An 8,551-nucleotide genomic window follows, 5' to 3' on the forward strand; every position below is an offset into this window, starting at 1 on the left:
ATTTCCTTTTCAGTATACATGTCATCCACTCCAATGGCAAAGCCACCATCATTTGTTTTATCCACTGTGTGATACTTGGTTCCCTTGTTCTTTTCCATTTTAGTGCGATTAATCTTTTTGCTTGTAACAAACCCATATCAATAAACATTCTGTCACTTTTTGTGTATCTCATGTTTTCTGGGTACAATCCCAGAATAAGGAAGCCAGGATCCAAAACCTCTTTGGATAATATTTGTTTCATAGTTTGTGTTACTGCAACCCAAAAAGAGCCTATCTTCCTGCAATCCCAAATACAATGCCAAAAGTTACCTTTATCTTCATTACATTTATTACAAGTGTCTGGAATATTAGAGTTGTACTTATTTAATTTTTCCGGAGTAACATATATTCGCATTAACCATTTGTATTGCAACAACCTTAGTCTAGAATTAATATTCTGTTTATGAGCTTTTGCACAAACCAATGCCCATTGTTCCATGGATATGTCCTTCTTTGAATCATTTTTCCAGGCGTTCAACTTTCACAAAAAATTGTCAGATGTTTTGGACCTAATCAATTTATATATTTCTGATATTGCCCCTTTTTTTGAACTGCTTTTGCTAATTATGTCTTCCAATTCTGATTTTGGTGGTTTGGTGCAGGTGTTATTTTGATTTGCTCGAATGTAACTTCTAATTTGGAGATATTTGAAAAATTGCTTTCTATCTATATTATATTTATGTCTAAGCATATCAAAGGATATCATATCTTGAGAATCTGTTGCATACAAATCTTGGATTTTTTGGAGTCCTTTAATTGACCATTGTCTCTTTGTCTGGCTCTTGGCGAAGGCGGTCGCACTTTTTCTCTTCTCCTCCTTCCCCTTATCTTCCCTGCTTAGCCTCTTGTGTCCTTGTCTTGTCTCGTGTGCATTACTTTCCCTCGAACAGTCTCTCACTGTCGTTCTCTAAAACCTAAAAGAGAATTATGGATTTGATCAATTGGTCTCTGAATGCTATTGACACCCTTTTCTCAACGAGAAGTCGGGGCTCGGGAGAGCCTGAGTTCCCTGGAGGGACTTTCCCTGCCCGATACACGATGGATGGGTGGCAGACCTGGAGGATCTTGTGCCTGGCGGGACTGTCTATCGAGGATGCTGAAGATATCTACCTATTCGGAACCATGATAACAGGGTTCTTGCCGATCGGAGCTGGCTTGGCCCTGACTTATCGGAGAAATAAGAGAGCAGAACCAGCTGTTCAAACCCCCCCAAAGCTGACCGCTGGAATTGAAGCGATGGGACGAGGCGCGACCTCTCACACGGAACGCAGCATGGTTAACACCTTGGAGACGCTTACAGCTGCCGTGAAGACTCAAAATAACACCATTGAGCGTATGGGGGGATACATCAGAGAGAGGCCTGCTCAAAATGAGACCCTTGAGCGAAAATTGGATCACATCGCAGATCGGATCACTGCAGTTGTGAGGTCTCAGAATCAAAAGAATGACAACACCACGGAACAGAGGTTTGATACCATCATGGGGAGGCTTGCGGCTCTCCAACGGGAGATTGAGAGACCAGCGTCAGAGTGCTAAATTCGGCTGCTCGCATAATGGAGACATCAACAATATTCAACATATGGACACCATGGCGCCAGCTGCTCAGGCCCAAGGCTGGAGCCGACCAAAACAACTCCCTGATAACGACTGTGTGATGACTATTCTTCCCATCCCATGCAAGGCCACCTGGGTTGGCTGGCAGACTGTTTACTTAGCCTGATAGAGCGAAGGACACTGTCTCAGCTGGACTCTGGACACGCACACACATACACTTACACTGATAAGCATGCACTCATCCCCCTCCCTTTCCAAACGCCTTCGATGCTTGTTTCCTGTGGGGGAAGACGGCGGGTCTGCGTGCCGCGCTGAAATGGTAGCGCTGTGTAGGACGACTGCTGTGTTCCTTCGGATTACCCCCCACCCCCCTATCCACCCCTGTGGCTTGTCACGTGCTCTAATGTTGTGATGTGGACATTAATGTGCTCTCTGTGCAGAGGAGGTTTTTATTGTTTCCTGTTCTCATGCTGTCCTCCCATAGGTGCCCAGCGTGAGAAGAGGTCTCTTTTTTTCCTCTTGTATCTTTCCCATTGTTGTGTACTTTTTCAGTGTTTTCTCTGCAAGTGTTGTATGTGTAAGTCGGGGGGGGTCCTATTCCTCTGCGGGGCAACCTGCATATGGCCAATAAAGCATTCATTCAATTCAATTCAATTCAATTCAATTCTAAAAACTTCATCCTCTCTTCCTGGTCTGAAATCCTGGTTTCCCCACATCGGTGTAAACTGTGACAATACAACAGGTTCCTTCATATATCTTTTTACATCATACAACACTTTGACCATGTTCTTTACCATTGGATTTTTCGCCTTTTTAATCAAGTTTATTGCTGTGTCTGAGAAAAAATATAAAGGTAAAGGTGGATGCAAATTAATACTTTCCATCTCTGACCATTGCGGGGCGTTATTTAAGTCAAAATAGTATCTTATAGACCTGATTTGACATGCCCAGTAATACCACTCAATATTTGGACACATGACACCACCCTCGTTGTATGGTAGATGCAACAATGATAATCTTATCCTTGGTCTCCCATTTTTCCATAAAAAACCAAGAACATCCTGCTAAACCAATCAACAGGAGGCGGCAGGGGGATGTTCTGATACGCATAAAGCACCTTTGGCAGTATACTCATTTTGTATATATTAATCCGACCAATTAAAGAAACTGGTAGAGATATGCATCTGTCCACTATCTCTGTTATTTCTTTAGAAAGTCTTTCATAGTTATTTTCCATGATCTCACTTAATTTGGGCGAAATCATTATTCCTAAGTACATAAAGTCCTTTACTGTCTTAAAATGAGATGTTACTATATGTGGGTTTTTCCTTTCTTCTTCATTAAGTAATAAAACGGATGATTTAGATTTGTTAATGACATACCCTGATGTTTGACCAAACTCCCCTATCAATCTAAGCAGAGCAGGTATAGATTCTGTTATTTTAGAGAGATATACTATTACATCGTCTGCGTACAACGAAATCCTATGTTCTACTTCATTTACCATAATTCCTGTCAATGATAAACTCGAACGTACGGCTATAGCAAAGGGTTCCATAGCTAATATAAACAACAGTGGGCTTATCGGTGAGCCTTGTGGACATCCCCGTTTCACGTGCATGTTTGCAAGCTTGTTTTCAATACCTGCAAACTCCTCTCGTATGGCACGCTGCAACCTCTCCTCTATGTAGCCACTATCCGCAGGGCCGTGTTTGCTCATGGTGGCTGGCTTGTTAGCTGAGCAGGCCTCGGACGCGCTAGCTTCACCGCCAAACACCGATATCTTGGTTTCCGTGGTTGACTTAGTCTTCTCCTTGGTAGTTTTACCAGGTCCAGGCATCGTGGGTCTATAGCGTATTTCGTTTTCGTGTTTTGGAGCGTTTTTCCTTAATTTTAAGGATTTAGCAAAGTTTCTTGCAGGAGCAGTTCAGAGCTCGACCGATTGCTACGGTGACGTCATCGGAAGTCCCCAGAAACCCGTCTTACTTGTTATCATCAATCGTCCACCTGGGCCTTACACAGAGTTTCTGTCTGATTTCTCAGACTTTTTATCTGATTTAGTTCTCAGCTCAGATAAAATAATTGTTGTGGATGATTTTAACATCCATGTAGATGCTAAAGACGACAGCCTCAACATGGCATTTAATCTTTTATTAGACTCAATTGGCTTCTCTCAAAATGTAAAAGAACCCACCCACCACTTTAATCACACTCTAGATCTTGTTTTAACATATGGCATAGAAACTGAACATTTAACAGTGTTTCCTGAAAACCCTCTCCTGTCTGATCATTTTCTGATAACATTTACATTTACAATAATTGATTACACAGCGGTGGAGAGTAGACTTTATCACAGTAGATGTCTTTCTGAAAGCGCTGTAACTAAGTTTAAGAATATAATCCACCCACTGTTATCATCTTCTTTGCCCTGTACCAACACAGAGCAGAGCAGCTATCTGAACGCTACCCCAACAGAGGTCGATTATCTTGTTAATAATTTCACCTCCTCACTACGTACGACTCTGGATACTGTAGCTCCTGTGAAAACTAAGGTCTCTAATCAGAAGTACCTGACTCCGTGGTATAATTCTCAAACACGTACCCTAAAGCAGATGACTCGTAATCTGGAGAGGAAATGGCGTGTCACAAATTTAGAGGATCATCATTTAGCCTGGAGAAATAGTTTGCTGCTTTATAAGAAAGCCCTCCGCAAAGCCAGAACATCTTACTATTCATCACTGATTGAAGAAAATAAGAACAACCCCAGGGTTCTCTTCAGCCTGAGAACCTTCCTTACCAAAAGTGGTAAGAGTAAGTATTAATAAATTACCTGCAGTGTTCCAGCACAGTCTCCAGCTTCTTCAGTTTCTCCAGTTCAGCTGTTGTTGGTATTGTGACATTGGTTGGATGTAGTGCCAGTGCATCTCTCAGTGGTTCTTGATTTCTAAGAACACGTTTGATCACCTCCAGGATACTGTTCCATCTTGTTGATGCATCCTGTGTAAGTGACTCTTTCACAATGTGCAATTTGCTGTTGTTCGAGCTCCAGTGCTTTTGCTGGGCTATGCTTGAAATGGCCTATGACCTTTCGGCATTTTGTCAGTGTGCTGTTAAATGGACTGTCCTGCAGAGAAACTGTGATAGCTCGATGGAGGCTGTGTGCGACGCACTGTTACTGTGATGTAACTGTAACCCAATGTAACTGTGATTGCTTATAGAAGTCCAATAGTCCCCGGTGAGTGCAACCGTGTTGGTCTGCCCCAAAGCCTCCTTGACTTTGGCTTTCTCATCTTCATACAGGTTGTGTATCTTGGTTACAGTGGTGGCTCTCGAAGGCAATTCATACGTGCAGTCGTTGGGTGCTCTGTGAATTATTTCACGTAGCCCCTCATCCTCCACAATGTTAATCGGCCTGCAAGCTGTAGCCACCCATTTTGCTACGACTGTTGAAAGTTTGTTGGTTGTAGAATTGTCCAGACGTCTCCTTTGAAAACTATCCAGTGTGGTCTGCCTTTGGCGAGAGGAAGGAGGGCTCTCTGCATTAGCTTTGTGCTTGGCTAGAGAGTGATATTTGAGACTGGACGTACTACGGTGATAACTCAGTTCACATCAACAGTAAATACAAATTACTTTGGTCTTGTCAAAAAAATTTTTTTTTCTTTTACAACTGACATATCTGCAGTTTCTTGCACTCAGTTCCCTGACAGTAAAATATACTTGTAATTTTTCTTTTATCAGTAAAACAGCATTATTTTAAAAAATGTGCGATATTTAAAAGAAGAATCTGTTCTCAGTTTAAGTGGGTTTGTTTTCATCATCTATTGAAAATTATCAGATTAAAACTTGTTCTCCTGGGAGTGTCTGGGCCTGGAAAGAGTCCAGGTCAGATTGTGTCAGGAGATGATCTGTAGCGTCCAGGAATGAAGTTGGACAACCTGATGAGAAGGACATAATTGTGTGGCTACAGGTGTGTGGTTTCTGAGAAACAATGATCAGGATGATCCAAGAACAACATCAGTTATTACTTCATCTTTCCAGTGTAAAGAATGATTCTCTGTGTAAAGCTATAAATAGATGAGAATAACATGCAGAGTTATAAAGTACACAGTTGTTTTTTATTTTAATTTCCCTTTTTTTTTTAAAAAAAAAAAAGAAGTTCTTTGAATTGTTGCCACATAATTTAATTTCAGTTCTCAACATTTTAATTTTAACTAACAGAATCAGCTTAATGCAGAAATCAATACGCTCCTCAGGAAACTCCAGCCATACAGATATTTTCACAAAATCTAATGGACATAAAATTGTATTTGTGCATTTCCAAAGAGCTACAAGAGGGGGGTTTATTTGTATGTCCATGCTTGCCTCAGCATGTTTCTATAAAAAGTCACACATATCACACATATTTCCCATTTTACTAATTAACTTGATATCTCTGCATAAATATGTTCACGTTGATATTTATTTGATACCTTTTTTCTTTTTTTTAAATGAATCATGGCTTTCTCTCCCACTGCCTTCTTTAACTTGGAGGCCTTTAAAGACATGAAAGCTCAGTTGTGCGTCTTTGACTCTCTTTAAGGTTTTTGACATTGAAGTCTGGAACCAAACATGCTTTCAGGTGGAGGAGCAGCAGCACAGTTGGCCATTGTAAACTGAGTGTGTATCACCATCTGCTGGACGTTTGATGTATTGACCTGACTCCACAGGGAAACGAGCCTTTGTTGTACCTGTGTGTGTTTAATCTTTTGCATTCTGCCATTCAAACTTTAATGATTCAAACAAAAAAGTCCTAATATGAAAATAAAAAAAGAACTTAAATAAGAGTAAAAAGGAAACTCCTAAAATTAAACTGAAGAGGTTTGAGTAAAAGGAAAATAATAAATGCTTCGTGTCTTTTGTTTGCTCTGACTCTTGTTCTCATTTTTATTTCAATAAGATCTCTTCACTCATCTTTTATGTTTTATGTGTATATCTTAGATCATTTCCTGTTTTATTTTGAAATTTTTATTTGTTTCGCTTCATATCTTTATATGTAACTATCTTCTCAAACACTCTGCAAACCAATAAATAAATCCAATATATTTGTTGGAGCCAAGTCCAGGCCAATATTTCACTCAGTTACATCATGCCATATTTAAGTATTTGTCATGATCTTTAAGTTTTTATTATAATCTTGATCATTTTATGTTATAATGTAATATGCTGTGCTCCATAAATTAATCCTGCTTTATTAGTCTGTTGTTGTTGTAAAGTGTTGGTAGATGTCGTAAAGGGGTGTGTATTTGGCCCGCATGCGGAGGGGTGTGGGTAAAAAGGTTAGGTAAGCAAGCAGGACGTGGAGCAACAGTTTTCTGACCGTCGCCGTTTTAATGTTATTTTTTGTTGTAACATGAAGGGAATATAAACTGAGCTCCCACCAGAGGCATTTGTTTCGTACCTTTCGATTTGTTTGGAAAATAAATGTTTTGCCCCTTTTTTCCTTCACCTCGTTTTTTGCTACCGGAAGGCATCCAAGCGACTGAACAAGAGCGCGAGTCAGAAACTTTACGTTCTGCAGAAGCGGCAAAGAAGGACCGAAGGTTGCCGCTACAATATTTTTATAGGATGTTTTTATACTCAGATTTTTTTCACTCCCTGCTCACTAACAGATGGACCAACACTATCGAATCCGAATCAGTTTTCAGGAAAATCACAAACTTCATCCATTAGTCTTTCTCTACTGATTGAAAACACACACACACACACACTTTGGACCTTTGAGAATCAAGAGTCTTATTTCTATAGATAAGTTAACTGAATTTGAAGAAAGGCCTGACAGATGGATCTGCAGAGGGAGCTGTTGTGCCACTACTGACGCTCTCTTCACACCCTATCATCTGCTTTCTCTAATCCTAAAAAGATAAAGTGAAGCTCTTTGAGATCTTCTCTATACTTCTCCATCACTCTCAAAGCAAACATCACATCTGTAGTTCTCTTTCTCAGCAGGAAGTCGTGCTGCTGCTCATTGCTCACCACCTCTCTTCTTATTCTAGCTTCAACAACGTTCCATTTCTTCATGATATGGCTCAACAACATTATCCCCACATCAACCTTCTTCTTAAAAAACAATACAAGTACATTTTTCTCCATACCTCAGGTATCCTCTCACTCTCTCCAGGATTGTGTTAAACCATCTAGTTAAAAAAAAAGTCCACCACCCTCTCTCCTACACATTTCCATCTGGTATGTCATCTGGACGACCTTTGCACTCTTCACCCACTCTGTTTACCAGGTCATGTAACCTATTAGTATTCCAGTTTGCTTTCTTCATCTCATCACCCTGGTAACCTGGGTGTAAAAAAAAAAACGTATTTTCCGGCGATGTTTGCTACCCTACAATCCGTCCTGTTCTGTAGTAAATTCAGTGACATTTGACCGTCCTGTTGCTCCCATTGAAATTTATATAGCCTATTTAACATCTGAAACTTAAAATTGTCCGTAGCCTGCTGTTGTTACCACTGTCCTGTTTTAAATGGATACTAACTAGCTAACTGACTGAATGCCCATTAACCTCATAACTCCTGTGTGTGTGTGTGTGTGTGTGTGTGTGTGTGTGTGTGTGTGTGTGTGTGTGTGTGTGTGTGTGTGTGTGTGTGTGTTCATAATGGATATGAGGAAGGTTTTTTGTTTGTTTTTTTGTTTTTTAAAGGAGCCACATTCAGGCAAAAGTGTAAAATCAAATGATCCGTCAATCAAGAATGATGTTGGATCAGTGTTTCAATATTTATATCTTTTATTAGATGTTCATGTGGTTTGGTTATTTGCCTTTTGGTTGAAAGTAAACTGAGACAGAACTTGTTAGTGATCTTAATAGTATTTTTTTCATATTAATGTAATTTTTCATCTAATTGTATACAATCTATTTGTGTATGATTGTCAGTCCAAAGAGGGAAAGAGGAAAGAGGGAACGTGAGGAGAA

Source organism: Astatotilapia calliptera, chromosome 9, assembly GCF_964374335.1.
Source record: "Astatotilapia calliptera chromosome 9, fAstCal68.1, whole genome shotgun sequence".
In the NCBI taxonomy this organism is placed as follows: Eukaryota; Metazoa; Chordata; class Actinopteri; order Cichliformes; family Cichlidae; genus Astatotilapia; species Astatotilapia calliptera.